Below are 8,880 nucleotides of genomic sequence, written 5' to 3'. Positions count from 1 at the left end.
AGAGTGCAAAGTTGTCTTTGTGCAGTACATGTATGAGCCCCTGAACGATCCAGCTCCCTTTGTCAATGTAGTGTTAACTTCTGCAGCACCAGTGTGAGTAATTATGTATTTCACTTAAGTGAAATAAGATGAGATGTATCAAGCGTGAGCTAATTTACATAGTCCCTTTGGAAATTGGAAATTACCTCTCAGAGGAAGGTTTTGGTATGATTGAATGAGTTACCTTCTTCATTTGGACTTGTAATCAGAACACATATAAGTTGGAATGGCCCACAGCCATTGATTGGGGCTGATAGATCAATAAGTACTGTTGTGAAGGGGGGGAAATTAAAAGCAAAATTGTAAAAGATGTGGTGATGTCTTGGAGATTGGTTACTACACCTGTGCTTTCACCACAAACGGTTAATGTCCTCTTACAGACTGGATACATTTACAATATCTATTATCCTTTATGCCCCAAATTCTTAAATATTGCATATAGAGTTTTTCATTTTAACTCATTACTGGATTGGTGCCTGAAGCCAGTTCATAACCTAGTTTAAACTCAGGGTTATTTGAGGTATTTTGAGCATTTGTATGCAATAGTATAATTATATGTAATTAATTGTTCAACATGAACTATAAATGTTAAGGAATTATCTCTGAAGTCAGTGGAACAGTTTTGGAGGTGAAACACTCATTCATTTCTGTGCACATTCAGCAGTCCTGCCAAAGTAAAAGAAAATAGGCTGATTAATATAATGGTTTGGTGTTCATGGGCTGCAAAATGCATAAACTATGAAATGAAATCACTGCAGGATTATCTGGCTTTATCTGGTATTATAATCTTTGTGTCTCAGTTTCTCTTTTAATTCTAATGTATCCAGTTTCAGAAATCACAATGTTATGTTTGGGTTAGTCTTAGCCAATCATACTCTCTCTTCTCTTTCAAAGCTGTTGATCAATCTCAAGCCAATTTGATAATCTTTCATTGCTAAAGTTATCAAAATTAAGTTAGTTCAAGATCTGCTAAAATCCAGTGGGTAGGTAGTAGAGAGAGAACAGGGCAAAATAGACTGAACTCAACTGCTACCTATTGTTTTTGGTAGCTACTGACTGGTAAATCAGCATACAGTTCAAGCTGGCCATAAGGTTTGCTGCTTTTCCCCCTTCTGATGGCAAAACAAAAGCAGGTAAGTGCCATGGCAAGTGTGGGGCACTTACCATGAAAGCCTAGGATGCATAGAGTCATGGGAAAGACCTGGAACTGTTGTCCCAGAATGGGACATATAGGATTCATGTCTGTAACAAACCAGGCTTCATTAGTTGCTTAAGTGTCATACATACATGATAATGTAAGTATGTATAGGCGCTATTAATTTAACTGGAGCTGGACTCCTAAATATGTTAAAATGTTTTCTTCTCTTGTTTCATGAAAGATAATTTATATGTAGGTTGGTCATTTTAGACATTCTTGTGAGAATATTTAACATTTTAGTAGATGCTTTATTTAAAGCTATCATATAGTATTGTGCTGTATTGTCACAAGTATAAGAAAACAATTATTTAAGGAGTTAACTGGACTAGTATGTCACATATTGATACAATAAAAATGAGTACAAATGATGGAGTGACCTCTCGTTATTTTATTCTTTTAAGAAACTGCTGAAACATCCAGACTCTTTCAGTTTTAACTACACTTCTTACTTCTGTAGATAATTGGTATTTTTCGAAGTGTTGTTCAGAGTAGTAAAGGTCTTTTGGCTTTTTTGTCTGTATTGCTTTTATATTGCTATATATGTGTACAAAAGAGTGGTGCATTGGCTATATAAAATCAGAAGGCAAGTCTGTATAACATTATTTAGCATCTAGAATGTTGTGAATATTTGAGCAATTACAATTTTTGCTACAAATGCCTTTTTGGAGTTGGTAAGGCCAAGTTATTTAGTATAATTCCTATCTGGACAAATATGTCCATATCTGGACAGCACTGATGGTTGCTGAACTTCAACATACAGTGTAGTGCTGTTCTTGATGCAAAGCACTGCACCTGAATGAGTTTGTTAGGTCATCTGTTTATTTATATATTTAGTGGTTTTCTGAAGGCATAGTCCCCTCTGCTTTCTTGTTTGTCTTGTAACTGAGAAGAAAAAGGATTCATGGGAATAAAGCTCAAAGAAAGCACTGGATCACCTAGTCTGAATTTTTATGTATTACAGGACTGTTCTGAATCCAGTATGTTCTGTCTGTCAATATTAAAAGACAGAAAATGCTTAATCTGTGAGAAGTCTGCTTCAACAGATAACCAACCGATAATCATCCAACCATGAAAAATTGACCCTAAACTTGAATTCAGAACTCGAATGTACCTGGTTTCTATTTCCAGCCATCAATTCTTTTTACACCTTTTGCCTTAAATTGTAGTGTTTTAGCACCTGAAATATATTGACATAAACAGACACTGAATATTTATTTGGTTTTGATAAATCGAAGAGATTAAGTATGTTTAAGGGATGCACAGATAGATATTTTTTCTGAAATTATTTTTGTATGTGTTCTTTCTTCATTTTTCCAGCTTTTTCATGTGGAAATTAATATAAGCAATTAATTATTCAATGTGGCAATTAATACTACAATATTTCACTATGAGATCTCGTTCTGGTGTACTGTTTTCATTCTGACTGTTCAAGTCAGTCCAGTGAGAAGAATTTTTTTCAAATGAAATTTTCTGTCGGAGCTGTAGTGAGCAGCCGACTCAAGTGTCAGTGAAAATTCTGAATTCTGTCTTTCGGGAACAATTGTTTTGCCTGTGAAAGATAAAAGAGTTTGTTCAACCTTCAACAACATTGGACTTATTTTTTAATCTAGATATTAAAAATCCTTGGATCATTTAAAACTGATAAATGTGGAGGTTTTTTGGGGTTTTTTTGTTGTTTTTTTTTTTAGTGAAAGGTGTCAGAGATTTGAATGTTAAGTTCTTCCTGAATTAATTTTAATTGGGTCAGATTTGTCAACAGTAAAAAGAAAAACAAAATTTTCTCTCCCAGGAGATGTGGATATGATAGACTAAATGTCATAATGATGTGAACAAATGAGATGTAACATGCACTGAAAATATATGTTTTCCATTAAAATTCCACAAAAATGATTGAAAATGTCTTGGGAATGATTTAAGCAATTTACAATATTGTTTAAAAAGGTACATCTGGGCACACTGAGTACAGTCTTTTGTCGTTCATTAGCAATGTATTTAATGAGGGTTTTTTAAAGTGATACATAGTTAAGGTAACAGACAAGTGACAGATTGTTTGTCTTTAATGATTTCCCTATTTCAGGCCCATTACAAAGCAATTAGAAATCTGACAGCATTTTTACTCTGCATTACTGATCATCTAAAGTGATGAGAAATGAGAGATGGTGAATATTAATTGTATATTTTCATATAATTATCATAAATTATTACCTTGTCTAGTGTGCTGCAGGTGGAGTAAAATCACTGGATGAAAATTCAGTCAAATATGATAATTTGAAAGATTTCTTGACTTAGATTTTGTCTTTAAAGTGCAGTGTCAATCAGTCTATACCAGGCATAGATTAACTGAGGGAAAGACAAAGATACTCATACCTTTCCTTGCTTTGATAACCCTGATCAGCATGGCATTTATTCTTGTGCCCTGTGCCAAATTATTTCTCTCTCTTTTCTAGCGGGGAGTTTTATCTATGCCTGTCCAACTTTTTTCCATAAATATTTGCCTAATGTCTAAGCATTAAAACAATATTAAAAGCCACGCACTTGGCTGAATCAAGAACCAGCTATTCTCACCTTTTTTCACCCACTTAGGATATATGCATTATAACATATCACTTATTTGCATTGTGCTTTTATTCTCAGGTGACCTCTGCCTCTATCAAAAATGAGGAGTGTTTGTATGCCCTGGTTTTTTTTTAAGTAATAGACCTTCATTCAAATTTTGTTCTGAAGATGCAGTCGTCAATAATAAACATCCATAATAAACAGACATTGCAGAATCTTACTTGGTTCCACACTTTTAATTACAATAAGTCTTCATGACACTCTTATATCATTGGCCTTGAAAGTTCAAAGGACATCATGAGTTCCTTTCTGGAGAGGCAAAAAGGAGGCACAAAGGTTGAAGTGTCATAGCAACAATGAATTTTGGTGTTTTAGTGTTTGGTGTTTTGGAATATGAAATTTCTACAGCTTACAGCACTTATCTTTATAATGCACCTCTTGTGTTCAGAGCAGGCTTCAAGGACAGTTAGTGGAAAAACTACAAAAACAGATCACAGATGCTCTAAATCAGGTATCTAGGCAATGTGGCTAGTGTTTGTGTTTTACCAAGGAAATTTTGGTTACTATGAATTATTCAATATCACTTCAGAAATTTAAGACAAAGACAAGAATTATATCCAATTTATCTGGGACAGCAGACCTTAACCATGAGACAATTCTTTCTTTTCCTGCATTTCCCTGCACATTCCTGGCTTAGTGAAGTAAGTGAATTGGAGGAATCCTAAAAAAACCCAAACTTAATAAAACCTTAAATTACGTCACTAAGTCTATCAGAATCCATGGACTTGAAGTAAACTTAAAACTGCATGTTCAAGTTTGTATTTTTATTTTCAGTGCTTAACTTTGCAAACTTCAAAATTTAAACAAACTGCATTTGAAAAAACACATTATTAATGTGATATTTTAGCTTCCAAAATTGCTGTGTTAGTTAGAAGGAATAGAGAGTGATGTGTTTTGTCATGGTGGCAAACATCACAACAAGTTACCATCTTAGTTTGGTTTGGTCTATGACCACAAGAGGTTAAGAGCAGCCAAACAGGGTTAAGCATCGACTTAGCCTTCTATCTCTGATAGTGGCCAGTGGTGGAATGAAAGATAACACAAAACAGCACTAGTGTAGAGAAATCCTTCAGGTGTTAAATCCTTAGAGATGTGAATTTTTTTATATATATGTATATATTAAATTATTCCCTGGGCCAACAACAATATGTAGTTACTAGCACACTATTGTTTGAAATTAAGGGTCTTGTTCATTAATAAACTAACATTGCTTGATTACACTTTGTCAGTATAGTATATGCTAACCCTCGTTTTCATCATAATGAGATTTCCTTTGAGACATTGTCATGCCATAAAAGGCCTCATTCCCATACTGATAGCCTGCAAATGACAAACATAGCATGACTAGGGTAGTACCACCATGTCCTTACTGCTCAGGCCTCATGGTCATTTTAATGACTCTTATTGATGCTGCTTGAAGTCAAAGTTCAACATTGTTCAAGTTTAAACTATACATACATAAAAATTGATTTTGGTTTTTCCCAGTTGTATGCTAGTACATTATGTAGTAAATATTTTCATGTGCTGTCATTTCAATCCCAGTTCTGTCACGTAGGCTCAGCAGAATTAATTAATAAAGAATTGCATCAGGCTCCATGAGATTCTGGGAAAGCAATACTTGCCTGTGATCCACATTGTTCTCAATATCCCTCTGCAACTTCAAAAGGAAAGAGCCTTTTTATGGCTTTCCTTTTTTCATGTGTGCCATAGAACACAGAACAGGTTTAATACCCATCCACTCTCTCATTATTAAAACTGCAGTTATGCCTAGCTTGCATGTGGATTTTTCAAACAAAAGGACCTCTTTTCTCCCTGTCCCTCTTGTACATATGTTCACACCCTGCATAGTCACATACTGCTAACCATGTGTATAAAGCCACATGTTATGTCATATTTCCTATTTTTTAAATGTCTGTAATGAAAAGACTAGGACTCCTTTTATTGATATACCTTGATCTTTATTCTGATATACTTAAACTAACTATTCAGACGTTTGAAAACTCTTATCAGAAACAGACATGTTTAATGTCACATTGGTTACTTGCTAATGAAAACTGCAATATACACAAAGGCAGCACAGCAACAACTGTGGTGTCTATGAAGCTTGCAAACATGACAGATTGCCAGTATTTCACAGTTTATGTTAAAACCAGCTTCTTGAGAAAGGTAATTATAAAATGAAATATTTAGGTCTGGTATTTAGATTCTTCATTTTTATTTTGATTGGCTTTTTTCAAGATGATTGGATATGCTTCCACATGTTTGTTGAAGAGAAGCACTGGGCTAATTTGGCTTTTTGCTTTTTTTCTTTAGAGATACAGTTTATAATTTATCATACTTTTGATTAACATTTTTTCCATTATGTGAGTTCTTTTAAGGACTAAAGTACTTTCCAGGTAGTAAAATGCCTTTTAGCATTATAGGAAAGAATATTGTTGCTGTACTTCAAGTACAATTTCATTATATATTCCTATATTACATATATTTTTCAGTCTTAGCATAAGCAAAACTCCTGTTGTCTTTTCAGTTTGAACTGAAAGGTATAGTTTGAAGATACAGCCATGCTGATCTAATGACTAGTTGCAACTGAAAGTCATAAATTTTTTCTGCCATTCCTTTTTCACCTGCTTCTGTCATGTACTCTTACTGCCCTTGCATCAGCACTGCCATTCATGTGACCACACAGTGAAATAACTCATGGAGATAAATGAGCAAAAGTCTATTTCTACCAAAAAAATTACAGAAGAAAGAGTAATTCAAGAAATATGGGAGGGAAATGAAGCTGCAACCAATTTTGCATAACTAGTCAAATAGATCAGTTTGTATGATTAAAAGGTTTTGTAACTGTTTTCAATGAACGGAATGTTTGGAGTGTGTCATGCTACATGATGTGGTGGTATGTCTGCATTGTGTAGACTGTGAATATAATATGTTCATTAAACACAAACATTTGTTCAAAATATGCACAACAGGGCTTCAGTTCTGTAAAGAAGCATACACACTTCTATTTGCACTGAAGTAACAGACACACTGATGTGCTTTATATTAAACATCTGTGTCAGTATTTACAGGAATTGGCTCTTCAGCTGTAAAGGCCAGCTTCAGATTTCCTTTAGTGTTTACTGCTATGGTTAGTTTTGCTGGTAATTGTAACTGCTAAGTTGTTACAGGGATCAACCCATAAACTCTTGTCTCTGAAAAACATTTTAATGTTTCTTTTCATTAAAATAAAGCACATATTAAAATGTTGATCTTTATACAATATCAAAGCAAGCAGTCAATTTAAGAGCTTACTTTTTAAGTATTTGTCAGCATAGCTTTTGTGGTTATACTGAAAATGAAAAGATTTCTTCTCACAGGTAACTTGCACATCAGTTGGCAGATCCCATGCATAAGAAAGCATAATTTAAGGGCTTCTCACCCCTAAACTATATATACGTACAAAAACCAATGATCTATTTTAGATTTCTGTAAATTCTGACCCAAATTCAGGTAATTTTATCTGAACGTCTATCACATACTTGTTTTAACTAAATTAAAAAAAAAGAACCCTTCCTGTTAAAAGAAATAAGATAAGCACAAAGCTCCTGAGTTCTTGGTGATATCTTTGTAGAAACAACTTCTGAAAAATAAGTTGTCCAATCTAATACGGGTAGGAAAGATAGGGGGCAGCAGGGAGAAGACGAGAAGAGGTGGTTTTATTAAAAATCTGTATGACTTTATTTCAGGTGTTTCTGATTTTTCTTAGATATACAGATAATCAGATTAATCTAAGTCCACTGGGAATGTATTTTCTCTAGTTATAGCCTCCAAATTTCCCTTTCAATTCCAGGCCTTGCTATTCCAGAAAGGAGCAGTATGTGAAGTATACACACATCCAAATGAAATTCTGTCTAAAATCCACCATGTTCTCACAAGCTGTAGAGAAAACTATGATGCAAATTATGATTGATTTGATTTTCTAATTGCTATTTAATAATTTAACTATTAAATTAATTACTATTAGATTATTAACAAAAACTTTATGCTTTAATTTTATTTACAGTCTTTTGTACTTCTAAACAGGAAAGAACAGAATTCTAATAAGTGCTCAGGAAAAAAATACTATTTGGCATGTGCATCATTCCAAAAATATGATAAGCTCTTAACTTTGTAAATGTCTTCATGCCACATGGATGCACAACCTACATTAGCAAAAAATGTGTGAGTAAAGCCATGGCAACTTTTCACTCAAGTCATTTGTCAAAGCTGGTTAATTTGGTGCTGTGTGATAAGTTGTAATAATAAAATTGAGTAAATATTTTGTTAGCATCAGTCTCAGAGTAAAGATGAAGAGACGTAAAACATTCAAAATATTTTTATACTTTTTCTGTATAGTATACTCTCAATTTCACTCAAGTAAGGGGAAAAATATCTCAAACTCCTACAGATAGGTTGATTTTTCAACTTTTGTCTTTATTTAAAATTTTAGTTCTTTCAGTGTTTGTGAATCCTTCATTCTTGATCCATTTGCAGCTACCTTAGTGGTCCTGGATTATGTAAAATAATTTCCTTTGTCCTCTCACATTTCTTTGGCTCTTTAGATACCAGTTCTTTCTCTTTGGTCAGACAGCAAACTGGAACACCAAGTCATGGTGTTAATTTATTTCAGTCAGGAGGGTTGACAATATTTTTGTACCAAAGAAAGTAAAACAATGTTTAGATATTACAAGATACTGCATGGATTTATTGAAGGGAAGAGATCCTATTGTGTCCTGAATGCCCTCGCCAGAGCACAGTGAGGTTCAGCTGCTCCCCTGTGAGTGGAGGAGCTGGGGGCCAGGCCTGACAGCCAGGCCGCGGAGCAGGGCTTTGCCAGGCAGGGCTCAGCCGGGGTGGCAGCTGGGACAGCCAGAGCCTAGGTCATCTGGCAAGCTCAGGGTGAGGAGGCAGGGCTGAGGTCCAGCCAGGGTCAGGACCAGGTCTAGTGACAGGGTCAGACACAGCCAGTGGTCACCAAAGTCAGGAAGTCAGCCTGTGGGCTGAGG

This window comes from Mesitornis unicolor, unplaced genomic scaffold (genome assembly GCF_000695765.1).
Source record: "Mesitornis unicolor isolate BGI_N332 unplaced genomic scaffold, ASM69576v1 scaffold27119, whole genome shotgun sequence".
NCBI lineage: Eukaryota > Metazoa > Chordata > Aves > Mesitornithiformes > Mesitornithidae > Mesitornis > Mesitornis unicolor.
Note: the sequence above shows the minus strand (reverse complement) of the source record.